General features: G+C 37.0%; 3 long non-coding RNA genes across 3 annotated transcripts; 2 read left to right on the top strand and 1 right to left on the bottom strand.

The window, feature by feature from the left end:
- Positions 1 to 2,738: 2,738 nt before the first annotated feature.
- Positions 2,739 to 23,520, bottom strand: LOC126630460 (uncharacterized). Its single transcript, XR_007626007.1, has 2 exons — positions 23,177 to 23,520; positions 2,739 to 3,205 (listed from the first exon to the last, which is right to left on the bottom strand). It is a non-coding gene; the product is annotated as an uncharacterized LOC126630460 (long non-coding RNA).
- On the top strand, positions 5,053 to 7,564 carry LOC126630461 (uncharacterized). The gene is made up of 2 exons (XR_007626008.1): positions 5,053 to 5,082; positions 7,463 to 7,564. It is a non-coding gene; the product is annotated as an uncharacterized LOC126630461 (long non-coding RNA).
- On the top strand, positions 17,036 to 22,632 carry LOC126630459 (uncharacterized). The gene is made up of 2 exons (XR_007626006.1): positions 17,036 to 17,386; positions 21,040 to 22,632. It is a non-coding gene; the product is annotated as an uncharacterized LOC126630459 (long non-coding RNA).
- Positions 23,521 to 24,848: the final 1,328 nt, after the last annotated feature.

Raw genomic sequence — 24,848 nt, 5'->3', positions numbered from 1 at the left:
CCTTAGAACTAAAAGTAGGTGTCTAGATACCTTAAGTATGATATGAAATATGCTATATTGCAACGTTGTATCTCATTTAATGCAATTGCAACCAATGGTGGAGCCACATAGAGACTAGGGTAGTCCAGTGCCCATCCTGGAATTTAAACTTATATTTGTCTACTGGTTTTAGCAATAATGAGTATGTGGTGTATTGGTAGATCAAATTTTGGAGGTATCATCAGGTCCTAGGATTGACACTTGCTAACAAAAAACTACCTTTTGGTTTTTTAAACCCCCACATGTTCTATTTACTATGACTCTACTCAATAATAATTTTTTCATACAAATTTTAAAGCTCCATCACTCTTGTTTGATTAAAATTTTCCATGACATTACTAAAAAAAATTTCTAATTTTTTTCATTAGCTTAAAGGTCCCTCCTAGCATTCCACCACTGTTGCAAAACCTACACAATTGAAAAACTTTGAGTGGCGAGGTCACCCAATTAATATGGGATTGGACTTTTGGATCATTGAGTGAATGAGACTTTGGAGTAAGATGATGAAGTAGAATTGAGAGTGTTGTGGAATATTTGGTATGTCAGATCAGATAAAGTGTCAAATAGAGAATGGTAAAGTGTAGAAATTAGCTCTACTTGCTTCTCTTCAAGGTAACCCCTTATGCTTAAACCTTAAAGGTCATCTAAACTCATTCAAATTTTTTACATTTCGTCTTCACTTTTTTTTTTTTTTTTAAATTGAAAACTGAAATCTTAATTGGTAACTACTTCCACATTTTGGAGGTATCATCACGTCCTGGGATTGACACTTGCTAACAGAAAACTACCTTTTGGTTTTTTAAACCCCCCACAAGTAAAAACCATATATAACTACCCTTCTGCCAATTCTATGATTTCTATTAAACCTTTTTTTTTGTTCATATAAAGCAAGGTATATATACATTTGAGAAGAAGATTCAATAATATTAAAAGAAAAATCACATAATAATAGTTTGAGCTAGTTATAACGTTATTATCAATGTTGTGTAAGATGTTCACACAAGTTCTATTTACTATGACTCTACTAAATAATAATTTTTTCATACAAATGTTAAAGCTCCATCACTCTTGTTTGATTAAAATTTTCCATGATATTACTAAAAGAAAATTCTAATTTTTTTCATTAGCTTAAAGGTCCCTCTTAGCATTCCGCCATTGTTGCAAACCTTACACAATTGAAAAACTTTGAGTGGCGAGGTCACCCAATTAATATGGGATTGGACTTTTGGATCATTGAGTGAATGAGACTTTGGAGTAAGATGATGAAGTAGAATTGAGAGTGATGTGGAAGATTTGGTATGTCAGATCAGATAAAGTGTCGAAATAGAGAATGGTAAAGTGTAGAAATTAGCTCTAATTGCTTCTCTTCAAGGTGCCTTATGCTTAAACCTTAAAGGTCATCTAAACTCATTCAAATTTCTTACATTTCTTCTTCACTTTTTTTTTTTAATTGAAAACTGAAATCTTAATCGGTAACTACTTCCACATTTTGGAGGTATCATCACGTCCTGGGATTGACACTTGCTAACAGAAAACTACCTTTTGGTTTTTTAAACCCCCCACAAGTAAAAACCATATATAACCACCCTTCTGCCAACCCTATGATTTCTATTAAAACCTTTTTTTTTAGTTCATATAAAACAAGGTATATATACATTTGAGAAGAAGATTCAATAATATTAAAAGAAAAATCACATAATAATAGTTTGAGCTAGTTATAACATTATTATCAATGTTGTGTAAGATGTTAACACAAGTTCTATTTACTATGACTATACTCAATACTAATTTTTTCATACAAATTTTAAAGCTCCATCACTCTTGTTTGATTAAAATTTTCCATGATATTACTAATTTTTTTTCTAATTTATTTCATTAGCTTAAGGGCCTCTCCTAGCATGGATTTTTGACTCTGCACACCACTGTTGCAAACCCTACACAATTGAAATACTCTGAGTGGCAAGGTCACCCAATTAAAATGGAATTGGACTTTTGGATCATTGAGTGAATGAGACTTTGGAGTAAGAGGATGAAGTAGAATTGATAGTGATGTGGAAGATTTGGTCCGTCAAATTAGATTAGTTTTGTATTGCTGTGTTTTGAAAAAAAAAACTGCTTCTGTTGTGATGTGAGAATAAGCTCATTTTTGCTACTTCATGTTTTCAACTTTTTTTCATACAAAACTGTGAAAATAAGTTGTTTTTAAGTGTTTACCAAACACCTTTTTGAGCTCAGCTTTTTTTTATACCCACTTTTTATAAAAGCACATCAGTACCAAACCAGTACAAAGTGTAGAAATAAAGGATGGTAAAGTGTAGAAATTAGCTCTAATTGCTTCTCTTCAAGGCAACCCCTTATGCTTAAACCTTAAAGGTCATCTAAACTCGTTCAAACTTCTTACATTTCGTCTTCACTTTTTTATTTTTTAAATTGAAAACTGAAATCTTAATTGGTAACTGCTTCCAGATTTCAAAAAGAATAATACCTAAAAATTATTTTCTTGAGTTTTCTAAATTTAGTCGTGAGTTTTCACTTTTTGGTTTTTTTTTTTTTTTTTTTGAAAGCAACACTTTTTGGTTTCAAATGAAAACTGAATGTAGTTACAAAACCATATTTCATTTTTCAAATTCAAAAAATGAAAACTGAAAATCAAAAACCAAAATATAAAAACTAAAAATTAAAAGCTGAAAATGAAATGGTTACAAAAAGACTCACTGGAGAATCAATCCCAAATTAATCGACACCCGCAAAATATGTACAAGATAAAATGATAAGAGAACTTACTAACAAGATAGGCGAATGTCAATGCTTCGTATCCAATACAACAGACTAATTTCTCCTGATCATACACGATGCATAACAAAACACATGTACAATACATTCATCTGCAGCTCCAATAGGTTATACAATGTTTTCCATGATCAGAATTCCATGATCAGAACACCATCTGCAGCTCCAAAACCAAACAACGGCCCTTCATGTCGAACTTTGATTGTTTCAACATACATACATATAATCGCATATATATATCTATATATATGGTGTTGATTAAGTTTGAACAACAATTAAATGCAGGTAGCTGCAATGATGAGATTACATAAGGGTTACAAGTACAGGGTGTGCAAAACCAAAACCCAAGGGAGAGAGACCGAGGGGATTTTCGTACCTGTAACCGCTGAATGTACCTCGCTCGAGCTCAATGGGGATTTCATGCCTGAAATTTTGAAAAAATGTGGGTGTCCAGAGAAAACCAAAGTGAGTGAGAACGAAGCAGACGTGGCTGGTGATGGGTGCCATAATTAAGTAAATTTGATTAATTTGTTGGTAATTTTTGCAGTTGAAGTTTGAAGAAGATGTGGCAGTAGAGGGAGGTCCCTTTGGTGGTGGAGACTGAGGGTGAGGGTGAGCTCTTAAGAAGAAGCGACGGTGGTTGCTTGACTTTGAAGTATTGCACTTGTTTGCCGTGCTAGAAGAAGCAATCATAGAAGCTTGCACACATTTTCTTTACTTATATATTCCATGTTTCAGTTTCATATCCTTTCTTTTTATCTCTCTCATCACATCATAGGACTAATCTAGATAAATAGACAGAAAAACGGGTATGAAATATGGTGCATGAGAGTTTTAATCGTAGGAGAGAGTATTCACTATTGCAGCTTGATAATCAAGTCACTCTCACAAAACATGAGACTGTGTGATTGTAAATTGTACCTGCATCGGGTCACAGGTACCAAAAGCAATGCTCATTCCTCTATGCGAGTGTGCGACCATTTAGCTAGTCAAATTACCTTACCCAAGTTTTTTTAATATGATCGTGATAGTGTCACGTAATGTTACTAATCACCTATTATATAACAGTACGTGACAGTATTACGTTCACGTTGAAAATTTTCTATACATGCTGATAGTGTGAAGTAATGCTTATAATACGTTTAGAAATAGTAAGAATAAGGATATACATTATGTTTATGTCACTCTTTTGGCCCTCTGAGGTAGAGGTATTGGAATCTTGCTAGTCACAAGAGACCGGCAACTCAAACTCAATGTGGGTGAGGTAAGATGGAATTTTGCTTGGCTACGTAGCTAACCTCACTTGATCTGTTAAACTGTCTGCTAGCCATTAGGCCCATCTTCAACTTGTTAGGTTCCACCACAAAAAGCAAATTACAGCCCACTTCTGCTTTAGGCTTTTTGAGTAATGAAACCCACAAGGCCCACCCAACATTAAAGAAAAAAAAAACCATCATCCATATTTTCGTGTTTTGGGCTTTTGGAGGCTGAAAATAAAAGTGTAAATGGTGTTTTAATCATATAAATTCGAGTACTCATCCCATCTTATATTCATTGAAGTTTCAATATAACGTGTCATGTTAGAAACTTTCATTAATTGTATACAAGTGGACGTGCCAAATTTACCCATCTTTCAATAAAAATGGCCGCATAAATTCTTTTACTTTTGGCTGTACCCATCTTTTAACAAAAAGAAGATAATGTACAGCACTCACACGTGAGTGAGTTTGTTTTCCACTCAAAATTAACAGTGAGGTCCATCTTTTGAGTCCTATTCCTATATGAGATTTTTTTTTTTTTTGGGTCTCCCTAAGCAACGATTAACCCAATTTTTCTACCTAAGTTAAAACACCGACGATAAAAAATTAGCAAATTTCCCCCACATACAAAACCAAATAATGACGATGAATAACAGCAGAAGCAGCAAGAGAGAAGCATCAGAATCTCGTTGCAGAGTCCAACGACCACTCCATCACCTCCACGAGCCTTAGAATTGGTAGTGCTTTCCCGTTGATTTCGCATTGTGGGCTATTCGGCTGTCTGGCGGCTCCGGCTTCTTGGCCGTCGAGCAGCTTTTGATCGATTGAATTCTGTGATTCCTTCTCGCTTTTCATCCTCTGGAGGTTCCATTCGAGCTTTCTGAGGTAGGCGAGCTTGAAGGAGTCTCTGATTGTCGCCGACGACCATAGATGCATGGCTCTCTCTCTTCCTGCACTGTTTGAACTATTAAGGGTAAAAATGTAATATAGTTAGGTAGTTAGTATCTGGTTAAAGTAGTTAGGATTTCTATATAAACAGTATGTGTAATCTTCATTTGATGAGTTAATACAAAACCTATTTCTCTCTCTAAACTCTCTCTCTCTCATATCTCTCTATTCATCTTTCTGTTCACCCTTTCTTCTTATTTTTCCCTTCAATCCACAACCATTGCAATACATGGTATCAGAGCTACCAGGCTCACGCCATGGATTCTGGTGGTTCTACTTCCCATTATTTTTCATCCGTTTCTAGCTTAGTTTCTTTCCTAAAATTTTCATTAGATGTTCTGATAAGTTTCTGGGTGCTTCCGCAATTGTTTTTTTTTTACTTCTGGGTTGATTTTTCTGGACTGTGATAAGAGATTTCTCCACTGATCTTGATGAATCCTCTTTCTTTCCGAAGTCGGATCGCAGATCCCCGAGAAATAGGCCATTCGGTTTGCTAGCTTTTGGTGTTTGCTGACCACCATCACAATGCAAACCAGATTGGGCTGCTGATCAAATTGCTATAAGATACACCTATCAACATAGACTAATTGAAATATGGTGAGATATTCACCCTTAATATGGTGTTGGCTTTGGTATTCGTATGTCAGAATTAATTTCTTGATGTGTTCATCTTTCTGGTGCGGAATTCAAGCAATATAGTTCATTCTTTTTGTGAGGCGTCTTCGATATAGTTCTGGTTTGCTTCCTCAACGTTCTTTGGGTCAAGATTAAAGTTCTTATCAGGTTCTTGATTTCTGGTTTTCACAGTGCACATAATCTGTTTGATTAAATGTTTCAGTAAGAAAATGTTCACTATTTTGTTCATCTTTCTTATGAATCTCTTCTGGGATATTACTGTAATATTTGAGATATTTGGATTCAAGAATATTGATCATTGTGGTCAGTTTGAGTTTTCTTTGGGTATTCAATAAGGTGAATTGTAGTGATTTGTGGCTCGGTGCGATGGGTTTTGAAGATGGGTTCTGCTTGTAGCTTATTTTATGTATCAAGTATCTTGGGTTTTGAAGATGAGTTTGTTAGCATTGTTTCCAGTTTTTGTGAGTGGAGGATGTTGTTGCTCATGCAGAGGATGAAAGTACTAGTTATATATTATCAAATAAATGGATCTCTCTTGCAACTAGCAGTCCCATTCTAGTGAATCTTAGGCAGATCAGTGTGCCGGGGCAAAGCAGAGAAGCAAGCAGCAATGCCTGTTTATTAAATTCAGCAAAGGTTACTAGAGTGAGTGTTCAGGTGCTAACTGAGGAGTTGTGCAATATGTCCCTTATCACAGCCTATAATGTCGAGTCTAACCAACTCAGTTGTTAGCATGAATCTACAGTAAGTCCGGTTATACGATGAAATTTGAAGAAGTTGTAAACGGTAAATCCCACGAAGGGTAATTCCGTGATGTGAATAGATAAATCACATGAAGGGTAGAAGAAGTTGTTAACGGTAAGTACCACAAAGGGTAATCCCGTGTTTTGAGTAGGTAAATCCCACAAAGGGTAATCCTACATAGATGTTGATTTTCAGTTGTTGAAATTGTGAAGGCCGATGCCATTGTTCGAAGTACTTGTTTTTTTTTTTTTGGTAGAATCCACAAAGGGCGATCCCGTGATACTATAGTTAAAGCCGATGCCACACTATAGTTTGTTAATTTTATGTTTTAAAGGACGATGCCAATGTTAAATGAAGTTGATGACGGTAAATCCCACAAAGGGTAATCCCGCCAGGAATTGTTATAACCGGCATGAGGGTGTGTTACAACTTTATAAGAGGCTATTCTTAATTTGCCCGCTCGAAATGTATTAGGGGAACTGATAGATTGGAGACTGTTTCTTCAAGCAAGAATCTTTTTGTGGATTGTGGTCAGTACAACAGTGAGACAATGGGGCTAATTCGGAGGAAAAGATCAAAAAGATTGAGGTCAGGATTCTAGCAAACAGAAGAAAGTTCTCGTCGCCATGTTCAGAAGTCCATTACATTGAGGTTCAATCACCAGGATTAAAGAATTGGATCATGGGAAATAAGGGTGGTGTTTCTGTTTGTGATGATACTGTGAAATTGGTTGATGGCATTTCTGATTGTCAGAATGTCTCAGTTGAGAAGAAAGTTTGAAGCAGTAGATTTCCAACATCTACGATGCATTTTATCTTTAGTTGTCCAATCGAAAATGGTGTCCTGAGATGTGATTTCATAAAAATTAAAAAAAACAGCCTTTGAAGTTTCAAGTGATTGCAAGACTGCAGTTGGTTCAACTCTGTGTTCTGTTTTATAGTTTAATAGCAGTGATTGCAGATGTTCTTCCAATCTCAAACTGGGTTTCCCAGTTGAGATTGAGGGAGAATATTAAGGGTAAAAATGTAATACAGTTAGTAATATAGTTAGGTAGTTAGTATCTGGTTAAAGTAGTTAGGATTTCTATATAAACAGTATGTGTAATCTTCATTTGATGAGTTAATACAAAGCCTATTTCTCTCTCTAAACTTTCTTCTCTCTCATATCTCTCTGTTCATCTTTCTGTTCATCCTTTCTCCTTATTTTTCCCTTCAATCCACAACCATTGCAATGTAGTTAACATGAACTTCAACAACGCAGGAAATGGAGGGAACTGTCCCTTTCAACAAGAAGAGGGACGCATAGTAATTGGCTCGCAAACCAAAGTTAGCAAAAGACTAGTTCTTCCTTAAATGACGTTGTCAAGTTTTTTCTTTTCTATTTTGTTGACTTAGACGATACGTTATACAATAATGTTTTCCATGATCAGACCAAAAGGCAGATGAGAGGGACGGTGGAAACCTAAATAACAAAAGGCAGTAAAAACTGACGAAAAACGGCAGACAAGCGGCGATGGATGCTGAGGAAGGGGCATGAAGCCCAAATCTAAGACAAATTCAGAAGAAAAATTGAGACCAATTTCAAAGAAAGCTGAAACCAAACTTAGTAGAAAATTGAAATAATAGAAAAAAGGAAGAAAGAAAGAGGGAATGAGGATCAAAAAGAGGGGCTGCCACCGACACCCAAGCCAAAGGCTAAGGCCGGCCGGTACAATTTTTTTACCTCTATTTGTCTTTCAACGAGAGAGATCTTTGAGAGAGAAAAGCTGAACTCTCCTCTCGTTGATCCAAAGAAAATGTCTTATGTTCGACGTATTGGATGACGATTTTAACGTCTAATTAAATTTATGAGAACAAGAATTTGAACTTGATGCAGAAGACTGTATTTAACCCATTTATACAACGAGAGCCTTTTCACTGTGTCCAGAACTTTAAGCGAAAAACCACATGTCCTAATACAATTGGAAAGACACTTGAAAAAAAAGTTCCTCCAATGTATAATCACATATGGTGTTCCACTCTCTGTCCCCACACTAAAAAATCTCTCGTCTACAACATCCTTTCGTTTTATGTGTTTTCTTTTTTCCTTAGTTACATTACTAGGTTATAATTTTGGGTTATTTTATACACACCCCACAATGTTATGAATCCACCCCACCTCCAAAAAATTCCTCAAAAATTCCAACTTTGTCCCTCATATTTCTGAAGCCACCCCACCCCAAAACCAAAAAGAAACACTAAACATCTCCATTCCACCAAGTTCACATCCCTAAACCCCATTAGCATCACATCTCCAACCTCTCTCGTTCTCTCCCTACACCTTGAGTTCCAACACCCAAACTCACCAACCCCGTTTCCAAAGAAAATAAAAAAGAATGTAATAGTCCTTCACTTCAATTAAGCAGTGAAAATACCCAAATTCTAGAGGCTTTATACTCGCAAAGAATTGTAGAAACATGCAACTACAAAATGAAATTAGAAGTGCAAAAGCTTAGATCAAATCAACAAGCACGAGTTGTCTTGACAATTGATGCCAGATATCAATTACAGAGAATTCATACGAACAAGAAGATGAACTTTAGAGAATGTGGTGCCATGGTAAGTGGATGGCTGTGAGGTGGTTGGCTGTCGGCAAATAATTGGATGGTTGGATTTTCTTTTTCTCACCTTAATTCAAATAGGGGTAAAAGAGGAAGTTCACCTGACAAATTTTAAGTGTCTTCATAAGATTGTAGAGTGTTGATAGAATTACCCTATAATTTTTTATTAATTATTTGAACAACCATGACAATCATTTTCTTGTTATACCAGAGGAAATCGAACTATAGACTTGTTATGTAAAAAAATAGAAAAAAAAAGAAAAATATTAAAATAGTAAGAGTTATAGCACACAAATTATGCGAAAATCCCAATTTTGGTTGAAAAGTTGAAAATTCAAGAACAGTACTAGTAAGGCCCAAAACAGAGTTTCCAAAACCATAATGGATTTCGGCGGCTAGAACATTTATGGAATGTCCAACTTGAATGTTATGAAGCATGTGATGCTGGGAAAATGCCAAGAAAATATGAATTTTCAAAAAAATAACGGAATCAATTAAAAACTTAGGGCTATAGTTTACAAAAAATTAACGGAATCGATTAAAAACTTACAGCTATAGTTTACAATTTCCGTGAAAATGCGGTTATTGTTGTGGCCTATATTTACCAAGGGGTGCGGCATAGAGAGAAAGAGAGAGTGGAGAATAGGCTTGAGGAATTGTGTATTAATTCCCCAATCCTTGTGCCTTTATTTATAGTAATAAGGAGGAGAGAAACTTGCTCTCCAAGTAATACAAAGTATATTAGGAAAGATCTTCTAGATCTCAAGGGATTCCTATTTTATCTCCACTTAGGATTTACACAATTACATATTGATAATAACATATGTCACAACATTCCCCCTTGAGTGTGCAAATACTCAAGTAGATGGCGCATCAGATCTTCAAGCAAATATAGAAGCAGTTGATGAAGTCGTCTCATCTAGTTGGCACAAGTAGCAAATGCGAGTCTCAAAACGAACAGAAGAATGCATGGGTGGTAAAACTCACAAAACCTCGTTATGGAAAAACCCAAGGTGAGACAAAAAGCCCATATTCAAAGTAGAAAAGTGAGAAGTTGCATTAAGTCAAAACTATACATCTTCTAGACGCAAGTAGAAGAGTTCACAAGGGTATGATCAGCCCAGGATAGATGTCTCATTAAAACCTAGTTAGGTAGCAAAAACCTAGTGAGAAAAATGCTCCTAATTGTAGGGAAAAAAAGTACATTAATATCAAGTTAGTATACTTTTAGATACTCTTCCTGAGTTTGACAAAACTTCAAAATAAAACTACAAGCATTGCAAATGAGAAAGTTACGCATACCAATTCCTTGGATAAGCTTCTGGAAAGGTAGACTTCGGCAGTGGCGTTGTATAGGTTGGCAAGGTTGTCTAGGATCAAACTGCTTGACTTCAATATTCTGATGCTCATGCTGATGTAGACATAATATGCTTGGTGTTGACTTGTTGGATGTATCATGATCTGGTCAATACATACGGCATTGTCTTCATGGATCGTTGTTGGGACTCAACGATGGATGAAAATCGCAGGGATTTTGAATATGCTCAACAAGAGTTCTCGACCATATCTCTCACGTGATGAGACATAGTGAGTCTTGGAACGATTCAAAAGTTTAGCAACAAAAAAAGGTCTATCTGGTTGACTTCCAAGATATTGCGGTGTTCCTTAATGGTAAAGACTTAACCATTCGGAAACGTACCATGTGCGATCAGACAAATGGTCTGATTCAGCGAATCCCACAAGGTAGGCATCATTCCGAAGATCAAGAGGGTATGATCTATTCTGAGATGCATAGGGATAGAAAAGCCCATCTCCGTAGTAACGAAAAAATGTCTTTAACACCAAGTTTAATGAGGGCGTGTTAGGCATAATGCTGCTTTATGTCAAAAGATTATCAACACATAAGATGTCTGATCTAGTGCATTTGAGCTAAGTACAACAAACGTAAATGACACTTAGATATGGCTGCCTCACATTCCAATATGGAACCTTATGCTCCATATCGTCCATAAAGGTGTCATTTGCATCTAGCATACAGACGATCAGGGTATACTCAGACGTAACACCTTTTGGGTCTAATTCCAGTGGTGGACCATAATACCATCAGAACTAGCTCGAAACTTTAGGTCAACGTAATGTCGGGTTTTCCCAAGATCATTCATCTTAAAGTCCGATTTAGGTGCGAGTCAGTTTTCTTAACTCTAGCAATTTCAGATTTTCTACACTCAGGGGCATATATCCTTAACTATTCAAATATTCACTTAGACGAGTATACCACATCCGCCTGAATAGTTCTACATCCGTAAAGTAAATGCCTCTTGAAAACTGATAGGGTGTTCTTGTGGTCTAGAACTATTTGAATCAGTACATGTAAGTTCTTTGGAAACTCCATATAGGTTCGTATCAGGATCCCAGAGATACTACAACCATGTTTGCAATGCTGCAATCAATCACATAACGTATGAGAGAAACCTTGCGCCACAAGGCATCATATCGCACTATTTCATTCATCTCATTCATAATAGATTAATTCTTTTAGTTGACCAATCAATTTTACGTTGATCTTTTAGTTGACCAATCAGTTTTACGTTGATGCTAATCAACGGAATACGGTTCGTTGTCATCGTTTTTCATTTATGTTGGTAGTAACCATATAAATGAAACATCATCTATGATAATCTTATTCCAATTCCATATCTCATCCAAACTAGTATACTGGACCAAGAACTTCAGGTCTCGGGAGTAATCCGGATTTAATATCATGAGATGAAAAGGATTGAGACAACGATCAAGGGGCGGATTTGTTCATGCCATGTTCCTCCAATTTTGGGGAAGGAAATCCTCGAACCGAATGATCTGCCACGCTTCTGGCACATGACAGATTGATTGGCTAGCCGCCAATGTATGAGGGTAGGCCACAGTAGTAGCGTTTCTACTTTCGGGACAAAGGTCCATCGTACATTTAATACACATCTTGGCAGGCACATTTGCAGCTGGTATATGTGATCTCGTCAATTTTCCTAGATCAGAGGAAATGTCTGGTTATACTCTGACAATCTAGATTGGGATTGATATGAGACACAGTGGGGACGTCCACGATAATTCGCGTCATTCTTTTGGAACGTTGACGTTCTTATCTCCCCCTAACAACGGGAAAACTGTTTCATAAAAATGACAATCTGCAAAACAAGCAGTAAAAAGATCGCATGTCAAGGGTTCTAAGTAATGAATATTAAAAGGAGAATCATAACCGACATGGATTTCCATCCTTCTCTCAGGACCCCTTTTTTCTTTTGTATGTAAGGGCGGCGCAAAATGGCACATAGACTACACAACCAAAGACGCGCAGATACGATAGGTCGGGTCCATATCTAGTAACCAACTGACACGCACTTCATAAAGTTGGGTTGTGAAGGGCCTCAAGCAGACCAACATGGTTGCTTGCAATATTATATGGCCCCAAGCAGAGATCGTGGAACTTGGTACATATGACCAATCGATCGCACAATCATTTGAAGGTGTTTAATGAATGCTTCTGTTGGGTCATTCTGGGTATGAACATAGGGTACTTGATGTTCAACTTCAAAACCCAACCGACATGCAATATCCATCGAAAGTCGAAGTTTTCGATGTAAATTCTCCAACTTATCAAATCAAATAAATTTGATCAGATAATCAGGGTGGTGAGCCCTGAGCTTGTTAATTTGAGCCACCAGTGTGGAGAATACAGCTTGTAGACAATAGCCACACTTGTGACATAAAGTATATAAATGGTTCGCATGGTGGTTGAGTCGGTCCACAAATGTCCCCTTTGAATCCTTTGTAGAAAAGATTGAGGGTACTAATGTATAATACGAGTCCAGGTTTGATGTCTTTACTTTTGGTAAAAGGATGCCCAAAATGGCACATCACGGATCATTCTAGATATCCCAAATGTTCATCCATAGAGAAAATTCCTTTGGAATCGCGGGCTTCTAGACAACCACATAGTGGACCTAAATGGGTGTAATCCACTTGTTAAGCATTCCATCTTCTCTAGAATATGCATTTGGCTATATTCGTAGGAAGTGCAATATGGTAATATGCTAAAGAATTTTAATCCATTTTCTACATTGGTTTTAATATGGTAATAGTGCTCTCGAATATCCTTAAAACTCCAAAGGGTGTTCTTCCAGAATGAGTGAGTATAAGGCTTCCCTTTATGGTAAAATTAGTACCATTAGACAATATAGGGCAGTGCCATACCCCACAATCAGGTTGGATAAGCATGAAAGGTTGTCAAGGGTTAGGTATGAAGTTAGCATAGAACCAAACTGCTAACTTCCCCACAAAACATACCTAAGCATGAGTTAATTGTAGTCACATGTGGTAATTTTCACTAATTAACTCTTATTCGAGAACAATAGTGACGTCCAAACACCAATTTTAAATCCAAGAATAAAATAAATAAATTCACAAAGTAAACCAAAAAGATAAGTGGATTGGGCCAATAGGTCTGCCATGTCAAATTTCACTCTTCCAAATGTGTTAGATGGAGCAAAATTAGTCTCACAGATTGACTACGGGAATGGTACTCCTCAACAACATTGGTAAAGGCATATACAAGTGCATAACAAATGATCTATTTCATTAAAACAGAGTTAGATTCTGCAAGGTAGAGGTTCGGGAATACTACCATTTATTCTTGAAGTTTTATGTGCCAAGGATCATGCTTCATGCGTGATACCACATCTTGGCAAGCTTGATTCTACCATATGTTGTAATGTAAAACAACTCAAAATTTTATCGTATGAGAGAGAAAGAGAGAGAAAGAGACTAACTGACTGACCCAAACTTGGGTTCGATAGGCTCTAGCTAAAGCTGGAGGGGTCTGTTCGGTAGGCCTCTGCCGAAGCAGGGCATTACCGTTCGATGCACCTTTGCTGAAGCAGAGCATGCCTATTCGGTGCATTTCTGTCGAAGCAAGACACCACTATTCGGTTGACTCCAGTCGAAACTGGGTCTATACCGTTCAGTACCTCCCAGCCGAATTGTTGGGGTACCTTTCTCTCACAAGTGTGGTAGTAATCAGATCCGAGAATTTGGTGGCTTCTGCTATTTGTACTACTACTTCAGGAGCAATTTAGATATAGAAAGACGAGGAAGATTTTCTTCCTGTCAAAATTTGATCGGATATAAACTTCAGAATTGTACCTATTCATGGACGTAAAGGTTTCAATCATGTTTTGGTTTAGGCAAGAATTCATCATTGCATGGTCCATAATGAGTCAAAGAGCCATGGAGTCCTCAACATAATTCCATTTGATATGCTTCAGGCATAAGTTTTCGAATGAAGATTATGGTGGAGGCTTATTCATCTATTCCATACCATAACTAGTTACAATGATTTCGTAACTAGCCGTAGTCAAGTGGGGTGTCACTTGTTGTATCCACATAAAGTAGTTTCTTGTTCGAAACTTCCAAATCAGTGAAATTGAACTTGTTACAATTCAACAATATGTTGAATGGCGGAAACAAGAATGTGATTGGTGTTTTATAAAATTTCCATAAACTTCAAAGTTAGAACATTCAGGTTCTAAGACATGGGTTGGTTTAAACGGATTTAAGCATGGAAAACTTCGCGTCTCAACATGAGTGTTGAGCATTAAGAAACTTTAGGTTTCTATGGCACTTTTCCTAAACTTCAAGTTCATAATACCTGCAAACAAACGCAATATATACAAAAATATGCAACGAGAAAATATGCAAATATGTATAGAATTTATAATTTAAATATTTGAACTTCAGGCCAAAATTAAAAGTTGGACAAAAAAATCTAAAACCCATAAGGCCTAAAAAAAAGGCAATATAATTGGTGGCCCAAGGCATTGGACCAAAGTTAAAAAAATAAAAATAAAAAAAATAAAAATAAAAATAAAAAAATCTGAAAGGTAATGGGATCCAAGCCCAAAAATATGGGTTGGAATAGTCATGGGTCAAGAAGGGGCAAGAAGCATGCCAATCCCTAACACACCAAAAATAAATGGAGTTGTAGGCCTAAGTCAGCAAGAGCCCATGCAGGGGTGCTGATCAAGTGTAGTGTGGTGCAGGGGAGGACCACAACCTAACGAGCTGATGTCACGTAGGCCAATATTATTTCAGGCTTGAAGCCTAAAGGCTCCACACTTGTATCAGCCCATCACACAGGGCAATAAACTTCAAGCCTACGGGAGGTTACATGTTTCCAGGCCTACATCTGTGCAGATAGTGGGCCCGGGAACTTTCCTAAGCCTAATTCTTTTTACAAAAATATGGCCCAATCGCTTCGTCCAGTGGTGACGCGTTATGGGTTCAATGGAGGGTTGCAGGCCCTCTTAGCTCAGGGCTTGGCATAGGGGAACTCAGCGGCTTGGTGCCACGGCTTGGTGGATTTCCACCAAACCCTAGCATTTTTTTTATTTTTTAATTTTTTTAATTCTATGAATTTCAATTGCTCATAATAATTCATAGTAATATCACAATATCAATTCACATAATTCAATAGGATTATGATTATAATGCATACACAATTTATGTAGAATCTAAAATTCGAAAAACGTAAAGTTGGGTCATTCATTATGGTGAATGTTCATTCTATTAGGGTTGCAAAAATATCGAGATAAAAACCGCTGTTTTGGAGGAACCTGATTGCGTGATTATATTGATGAACTAGTTTGATGCAAAAAATTATTTCTTCAATTTTGGCTTTCTATCTTCAAAGCTTGTATCACATTAAGCATAAGAAAAATAAATAAATTGAATCAATAGAAGTATATGAATTCAATAAAATCAAATTTTAATCAATTAAAAATAATTGAAATGTAATACTCCCCTGATTGAAGACGAATAAATTCTCTTTAGCACAGTGTGAAGAGCATGATGATAACGTGTTGTGGCCTATATTTACTAAGGGGTGCGGCATAGAGAGAGAGAGAGAGAGAGAGAGAGAGAGAGAGAGAGAGAGAGAGAGAGAAAGAGAGAGAGAGAGTGGAGAATAGGCTTGAGGAATTGTGTATTAATTCCCCAGTCCTTGTGCCTTTATTTATAGTAATAAGAATGAGAGAAACTTGTTATCCAAGTAATACAAAATATATTAGGAAATATCTTCTAGATCCCAAAGGATTCCTATTTGATCTCTACTTAGGATTTACGCAATCATATATTGATAAGAACATATGTCACAACAGTTATTGAGTTTTCTCAAGATTTTGGTTAATTTATCACCTGATTAACTTTGTACTCGAGTTCAAATTTCTTTCCTTGTAAATAAGAAGAATAGTTTAGATTATGCCCATGAATAAAAAGAAATCTATTTTGATTATGACTAAAAAATTATATACAATTATGTAATAGCTAATCTGCATGTTATGATATGGGTAGAAATAATTTCAATACCAATCAACACATTAAAAAAATTGAAATAATTACATCTTTTAATGGCGTTCCAGTACGATGCAATAATTTATGATTGAAACGAGAGAATTTCCCTTAGAATTAAAAGTAAGTGTCTATATACTTTATGTATGATATGAAATGTGCTCTATTGCAACGTTGGATCTTATTTAATGCAATTGCACACCCTACGCAATTGAAATACTCCAAGTTTGGGTTATTGGTAAGTTATGGGTTTGAGTAATTTGCAATTGGACGCTTTTCATTTTTGAAAAATTGAAAATTTTCATTATCAAGACAAAAGCCAAGAGAACGCTGAAAGCTACGAAGGGCAAACAAAGAGACATAAATAAAGCATACAGATAAAAGCAGTGAAAAAAGGGGAGGGGGGAATACATGAAGAGGGACGCAACAACGATTACAAAAGCATCACCCCGTCTACACCACACCGAACTTAGGTTGAAGGGGAACAAGGCAGGTCATCCTGGTTGAAAATGTGCAACAATGAAGATGGGATAAGACGATGAAGTAGACTTGACAGTGATGTGGAATGACTTGGTCCGTCATATCAGATAAAGTGTAGAAATAGAGGAAGGTAGATTGTAGAAATTATATATACTAAAACTCAGTTTCGGTTACGGTTTATTAACAGTGATTTGACGAAATTGACCTCGGTTTCTTCTTTGTTCTGCTTACTGTTTCCACTTTTCTACAGTGGAAAGTCGGTTGTGCCCTTCTGCGTCTTTCATTGTTTCTTTCTCTGCTTTGACCGCATCGTTTTTACTTTACCTTTTCTCTTCGTTTTTTCATCTCCGTTGCTCTGCGATTTTCTCCTTCATCGCTCCCTCTTTTGCTGCCAAATCTTTGCTCTTTCTTCGCAAAATAGTCTCAAAAGAGATCATGACTTTAATTTTATTGGGGATTTGGTTTCCGGTCTTCTCCGGTGTCGAACGCTTTGTTGGTCATGATACGATCCAAATCTCTAGGCCCTTAATCAACCTGCAAGTAACACATAGAAGAGAGATGGAGAGGGAAGGAAGAGAGAGAGCAGAGCTCTTGAATATTTTTTTGTTTATATTTCTGTTTGTGTAAATTCTGATCTGTTTTCAAACCAAAGAGCAGGTGCTCTTATACACGAAGTGTGACTCCTGCCAGCTGGCATTTCTAACAAATTATCCTAATAACCAGTAACCCTCAATTACAACTATTTTGACTCTTTAATTAAAGCATAAGCCTCAATCACAAATTGGGTTCATAACAATATTTCCCCCTTGAAAATTAGCCTTGTCCTCAAGGCTTAAAAAATAACTGTGGAAACTAGTTTGAAACGAGCAGCAACTAGCAGGGTGGCGGCAGTAGCAAAATTTTCCTTCAACGCAATTTTAGCCTTGGTGTTGAAGATGCTTGTCCTGCTGGCGACAATAAAGACAAAGTGAAACTGTCCTTGGAACTGGCCATTATATGAACCCTCCTTAGTAATCTGTTTCCAAGCATTTTGGTGACTTGGGACATGCCACTGATATTCAGACCTCGAAATATCACAGGGAAGAGGATCCACCTGAATATGAGCCCATGATGAGTATCTGTTGATCACCTTTGCAAGATACTTAAGAACATTCTCACGGGCGTCAGCATTTTTTAGTAGCAAGAGAATAACTGCAGTAAGGTCATCATATAAGTTGTTCATGATTGTCTCACTTGTGGCAATTGAAGATTGCAGATCAGCTGATCTACAAGTTGAAGCCTCCTCAATACCATCCACCATCGCAAGTGCACCATCAGTGATACGAAGAGTAGATGTGACCCCCCCAGATGAAAAATCAATGTGCTTGGATGAATCAATGTGATTGATAAGGTACTCATTTTCATTACTCTTTCCCTTGTAACTCATCAGAGATTCATCAGTCATCTCGTAGTACAAAGAGTTATCATGGAAAAGACCAAGTATACTAGTTAACTTCATGCGTGAAAATACCTTCTCTTCCATTAAACACTCTGTATTCAAAGGTGCCTCATGATTTGCACTAAGTACCTTCTTGAGCATCTCACATGTGGTACAAAGGTGAAGGCAAGCCGTTGCATTTTGGAAGACACCAATCTTGTACTTTTCCTTGAATTTTCCTGCAAAGCGGTGGAACCATGCTTCATCAAAGCCCCTACCTCTGAAATTGAAGGAATCCACATAAGCATGCACAACTTTTGGAGGAAATTCTTCAAACAACCACAAGTACTGCCTCACTGCATTGACGGTACCACACTGCTGCGCAGTTTCAGCCACAAATTGTAGCGCCTTTTTTTCCCCAGATTTCCCACACTCCTTGGAATGTATTCCATGAAATGAGAAAAGTAAGATTGAAGATGTTGTTGTTCCATTCTCCTGAAAAAGAAGCTTGACCTCAATCTCTAAATTTGGGGAACTTGTGAGATTGTTGGTAACCATGAAAATGACTTTCTTGAAGTAAGAGGTCTGTGCAATCAGTGATTTCCTTGGATTAAGTGGCAAGGCATCAGATAAGTAGGTGTCATCAGGAAAATGTTGATCCATCTCTGCCAAATATAACATCTCTTCGACCATGAAACAATGATCTTCAAACAAAATGGCCCAAGTCCTGATATCAAACACATTTTCATTTGTAGTTCCCTCTCTTATAACAATACCCACACTAGCCTTTCCTACACTCAATAGCTCCAAGAGGAATTGTAATACTATAGTATCTAGTGCAGCATCACAGAATAATATGGCAATTTTCCATGCATTATCATGCTCAATAACCAAGGGTAGGCAAAGAACAATAGGAAGCAATTTATGGAAATTGCAAGGGAATAACTCTGCCTTGATTTTGAGAAGATCATTTATGTGTTTACAGCTGAGAATTGCAAACATGTCCTGTTCTTGTCCGACATGTCCACCTTTAAGCCCTTTCAAGTTGGCAGATTCTTCCAAGAGCCTGATAATGGATGTAACAAACCCGAAAGCCTTTCTCTTCCCCTTTTCTTCTACTACCGTGAAAGAGAGAATGCAGGGCTTCTCCATCAACCATTTTTTATTATTCCTCTTATTGAAGAAAACTCTTTGATAAGATATATTGTCACAAGGATCATTGAGCTTGTGACACCAACCCGGTTGCTGGAAAATCTGGTCATGCTCCACGCAATTAGGAAAAGAAACAGCATCAAGGTGTACATCAACCCTATTACAAAAATCCTTATTCAATTTCAATAATAAGCTGGTGAAAATAGAATAGTGAAGCTGGGAAATGGCCATGACTGTCAACACACAGATGTGTAACAATGATAAGCAGAGGAACTGCTTGATAGCATGGATATGACCCAAGGTCTCATTCTTCTTAGTGAAACTAGCGACAAGATCTTTAGGCCAAGACCGATATACAAGTACAACAATATCCAAAGCTTCCAGGTTGCTACTGAATGACATATTCTCCATATTATGCCTCTCAAACATTTCATCAAACAGATGCAATGCATAGAAATTCTTCATCACAAATTTACCCACAAGGTACCAATTACCCCATCCACATTTAGCAGTTAAGAAGTCTTCATACATTATCACAATAACACCAGTATAATATGCCAGAATAAGCTGCAAAACCCAATACCATTTGTCCTTCCGATTTGTAAAATTGGAAAGCAAGGATGTCAATACCTCGTGTCGACGCTTTGTGGTGTTTGTATGCGTTAAGGGCAGCATATAAAGACATATAGTCTGTGGGTTGAAGCTCCAGTAATCTCCATACTCCTCAAGGCTGATGGAGTCACTGACGTTTTGGTCTGCTAGTAGAAAAGGGACTGCAATTTTGGTGGTTCTTGTGTTCCTCAAAGGAGACACAAAACCTTGCACACTGGTGTGAATTGTCGATGCCAACGTATCGTTCGAGTTCAACTGTGGCTTGACGGACGGAGCTGCGATTTCTCACAACAATGGTGATGACGAAAACAACGACGGAACGGAATGGACTTCGATTGGAGATGGAAGTCTCGGCGGAGTATCGTCTCCTTGAAGTCCGGGATGACCGAGAACGATTGATTGCGTGTCATCGGAAGTAGTCGGGACTGGATCAGAAACTCCCTCCGCTCTGAGAGCCGAGTCGCGGCGGAGCAAGGCCCAATCACGGCTGAAATTCGTCGTGAAATTTGCGAATGCAGAATCCAAAGCTTCGCGGAATGCATCACGGAGCGCAGCACGCATCGAAGCTTCAAAGGAGTCGATTGCAGCGGAGAGGCGTGCATCCATGGCAGGAAGACGGTTCGGGTGGGCGTCCACAGAAGGGAAACCAGGATTCGAGAAGGATGATACCATTGATACGATCCAAATCTCTAGGCCCTTAATCAACCTGCAAGTAACACATAGAAAAGAGATGGAGAGGGAAGGAAGAGAGAGAGCAGAGCTCTTGAATATTTTTTTGTTTATATTTCTGTTTGTGTAAATTCTGATCTGTTTTCAAACCAAAGAGCAGGTGCTCTTATACACGAAGTGTGACTCCTGCCAGCTGGCATTTCTAACAAATTATCCTAATAACCAGTAACCCTCAATTACAACTATTTTGACTCTTTAATTAAAGCATAAGCCTCAATCACAAATTGGGTTCATAACAGGTCAGCGTTTTGTTCTCATCTTGCCATCGTTGGGATCAAAATTTTAAGGTCAGTTTGTTTTCAACGTTTGATCTTTATTTTTTGATCTCTAGGGTAAGAAATTTAAGCTCTTTGTTTCTGTTTTTTATTTTTTTGCGGATCTGGAGGTTGGGACAAATTTTTTTGTCAAATTGGAGGCTGATCATGTGCTACCTCTTCAGATTACTGATAAAGAAATTATATTGAGCTTAGGTATGTTTAAAACAACTATGTGCAATTTTCGATTCTTAGTTTGTGTTTATTTGAAAGGAGCCTTGCCAAATTGGTTTTATCTGTTGTGTTTACGATGGTTCTAATAAATTGGTTTTCCACGTGAGTAATTTTTTGGTCCAGAATTGTATATGTTTGGAAGAAAGTCTGATATAAGTTGAGTTGGTAATGTTTTTTCGCTTTGCTTCTGATTGGTGTGTGTGGTTGCTTCAGATCTTAATCGTTTTTTAAGAAGGGAGACTCGATTTGTTCTGATTGGTGTGTGGGGTTACTTCAGATTTTAATCGTTTTTTAAGAAGAGAAACTCAGTGTGCTTTCCACTTATTTTTTGGAGTTGTCTTCGTTATTGGTTTGAGTCAGTGATGATGAGCAAGGAAAAACCTTTGAAAAGGAAAGTATTCAAAATTGGTTAAGGGTTTTACAAAAATTTAAAAGCTTAAATGCTTAAATACAGCTTTCTTTAGATTAGTATGCAGAAATCAAAAGGCTTTGAAAGGCAGAGTGTTTAAAATCATTTGAAGCTTTTAGTTTAAAATCATTTGAAGCTTTTACAAAGGTTTGAGAGCTTCAGTGATTAATTAGAGCTTAATTATGAATTCAACCATATGTTTAGTTAAATTAAACAATGATGTAATGCTGAATTAAGGTGTGTGATTCAATTACCATTGTGAAAATTAGCACTTTTTATATTGGGGATTAAGAACATTGATGGTGGCAATTTTTCTGAATGGTGAGGTATTTCTTTTGCTTTCGTTGTCAAATAGCGTTCTCACATGGGTGGAGAACAATACATATATTGTATATGGTAGATCAATAACAAACACTCTGTTTGGTTCTAATTTTTGGATAATTTGGTATTATTCCAGAGATAATGCAGACCAGAAACTATTAACTCTTATTTATTAAATAGATGTATCAAATATGTTTTGCATGGCAAAGATCATATCAGTTTGGTTAATGATACAACTATTCCAGCTTTTCTTAATTGAGTGGAGTGTATTGCAGGTCATTATGCTCCTTTTGCTTCCAAAGTTTTTGAACCTGACCGAAGTCAGTTTGCTGAATCGCTTTTACGTGTTAGTGATGTATGATTTTCTTTTTTGCACAATCATGATGAAAAACTGAATTTGACTTATTTGATTTTGGGTTTTTGTTGTTCCTGTTGCTAATTTTGTGTTTTTTTTTTTCCAGTTACTAGAACAAAACTGTACCATTTGTTATTTCTATATGTTTATTCCTTCCTGTAAATACGATGAAGACACATACATGTTTGTAAAACTTTTTGCAAATTTTATGCATGCACTTTTAAAACCCGCGGCAACGCGCGGGCACGATTGCTAGTTAGCTCTAATTGCTTCTCTTCAAGGCAACCTTAAACCATAAAGGTCATCTAAATTCATTCAAACTTGTTACATTTAGACATTTCATTTAAACATTTCGGCCGTTTAATAACCTTTTTCTTTTTCTTTTTTTCAGTTTTTGGTTTTAGTTTTCACTTTTTTTTTTAAACTGAAAACAAATTTGACCTTGAGTTTTCCCAATACAATAGACTAATTCTCCTGATCATAGACGATGCATAACAAAACATATGTACAATACATTCATATGTTATACAATAATGTTTGGCATGACCAGAACACCATCTGCAGCTCCAGAACCAAACAATGCCCTCCATGATCACTTCATCGAACGAGATCAAAAGTAGCCGGTCATGTCGAACTTTGATTCCTTCAACATACATACATACATATATATATATATGGTCTTGATTAAGTTTGAACAACAATTAAATGCAGGTAGCTGCAGATGATGAGATTACATAAGGGTTGCAAGCGCAGGGTGTGCAAAACCAAAACCCAGGGGAGAGAGACCGAGGGGATTTTCGTACCTGTAACTTCGGAATGTACCTCGCTCAAGCTCAATGGGGTTTTCATACCTGAAATTTTGAAAAAATGTGGGTGTCCAGAGAAAACCAAAGTGAGTGAGAACGAAGCAGATGAGGCTGGTGATGGGTGCCATAAGTAAATTTGATTAACTTGTTGTAACTTTTGCAGTTGAAGTTTGAAGAAGAAGTTGCGGTGGCCGTGGTTGCTATATGGAATTGCAGAGGGAGGTTCCTTTGGTGGTGTAGGGTGAGGGTGAGGGTGAGAGTGAGCTCTTAAGAAGGAGGGACGGTGGTTGCTTAACTTTGAAGTATTGGACTTGTTTGCCGTGCTAGCAGAAGCAATCATAGAAGCGTGCACACATTTTCTTTACTTATATTCCATGTTTCAGTTTCATATCCTTTCTTTTATCTATCTCATCACATGACTAATGTGGTTAAAAGACAGAGAGAAAATGGTATGAAACATGTTGCATGAAAGTTTTAAAGGAAAACTAATGAAAAATGTTTGAAAACTTTGAGTTTTAATGATAAGGACAAAATAAAGGGTAAAGTGAATAGTAGCAGGTTTGACTTTTTAGTGTAAAAATGTGGTTTTTCGTTAAAATGAACAGTACCGTAGGCTTTTCGTTAAAACTCCCAAGTTTTAATCCCAGGACAATATTTAGTATGGTAGCTTGATGATCAAGTCAATGTCACAAAGGGTGAGATTGTGTGATTGTAAATTGTACCAACATCGGGTCACAGGTACGAAAAAGCAATGAGGCTTGTTCTTCTGTGAGAGTGTCTGACCATCCAGCTAGTCAAGTTGTCTTACTCAAATTTTTTTATATAACAGTAACAGTATCGCGTGATATTACTAATTCACTTATTATCTAAGAGTACGTGACGATATTACAATGACATTGAAAATTTCTCTACATGCCAACAGTGTGAAGTAATATGCTTATAATACGTTTAAAAATGGCAAGAATAAGGGTGTATATGTTTACGTCACTCTTTTGGCCCTTTGAGGTAGAGGTATTGGAATCTAGCTAGTCTCAAGAGACCCAGTGGCAACTCAAACTCAATGTGGGTTAGGTAAGATAGGATGTTGTTTAGCTACATAGCTAACCTCACTTGATCTGGTAAACTGTCAGCTAGCTATTAGGCCCATCTTCAACTTGTTAGGCTCCGCCACAAGAAGCAAAATACAGCCCACTTCTATTTAGGCTTTTTGGGGAATGGAAGGGCAGCCACAAGGCCCATCCAATATTTAAAAGAAAGGAGCCATGGTCCATATAAGTCGTGTTTTGGGCTTTTGGAGGCATAAAAATGAAAGTGTTAATGGTGTTTTCATCGTAGAAATCGAGTACTCATTGAATCTTATTAAGTTTCAAAGTAACGTGTCGTATTTGAAATTTTCACAGTCGGAGTAAACAATTTTATCGTGAACATTAGTCCCCAGCTTTTAGACTTCTTTTCTTAGGATGCATTTCACTATTACTTCTTTTTATTTTTGATATAGAACACGTTAATGGTATACTAATTCCCTCCCTTTGTTCCCCATGCAGCCTCAGTACCACATCATGGTTCATTTAGAAGTGTTTTTAAAATGACTGAAAATACCATTATAGAAATAATTGTAGATTCCAAAAACACTTGAAGTGTTTTCTACAAGAAGCACCAGTTATCAGTG

This window comes from Malus sylvestris, chromosome 7 (assembly GCF_916048215.2).
Source record: "Malus sylvestris chromosome 7, drMalSylv7.2, whole genome shotgun sequence".
Taxonomy (NCBI): domain Eukaryota; kingdom Viridiplantae; phylum Streptophyta; class Magnoliopsida; order Rosales; family Rosaceae; genus Malus; species Malus sylvestris.
The sequence above is the reverse complement of the archived record's forward strand: the minus strand, read 5'-3'. Positions and strand labels throughout refer to the sequence as shown.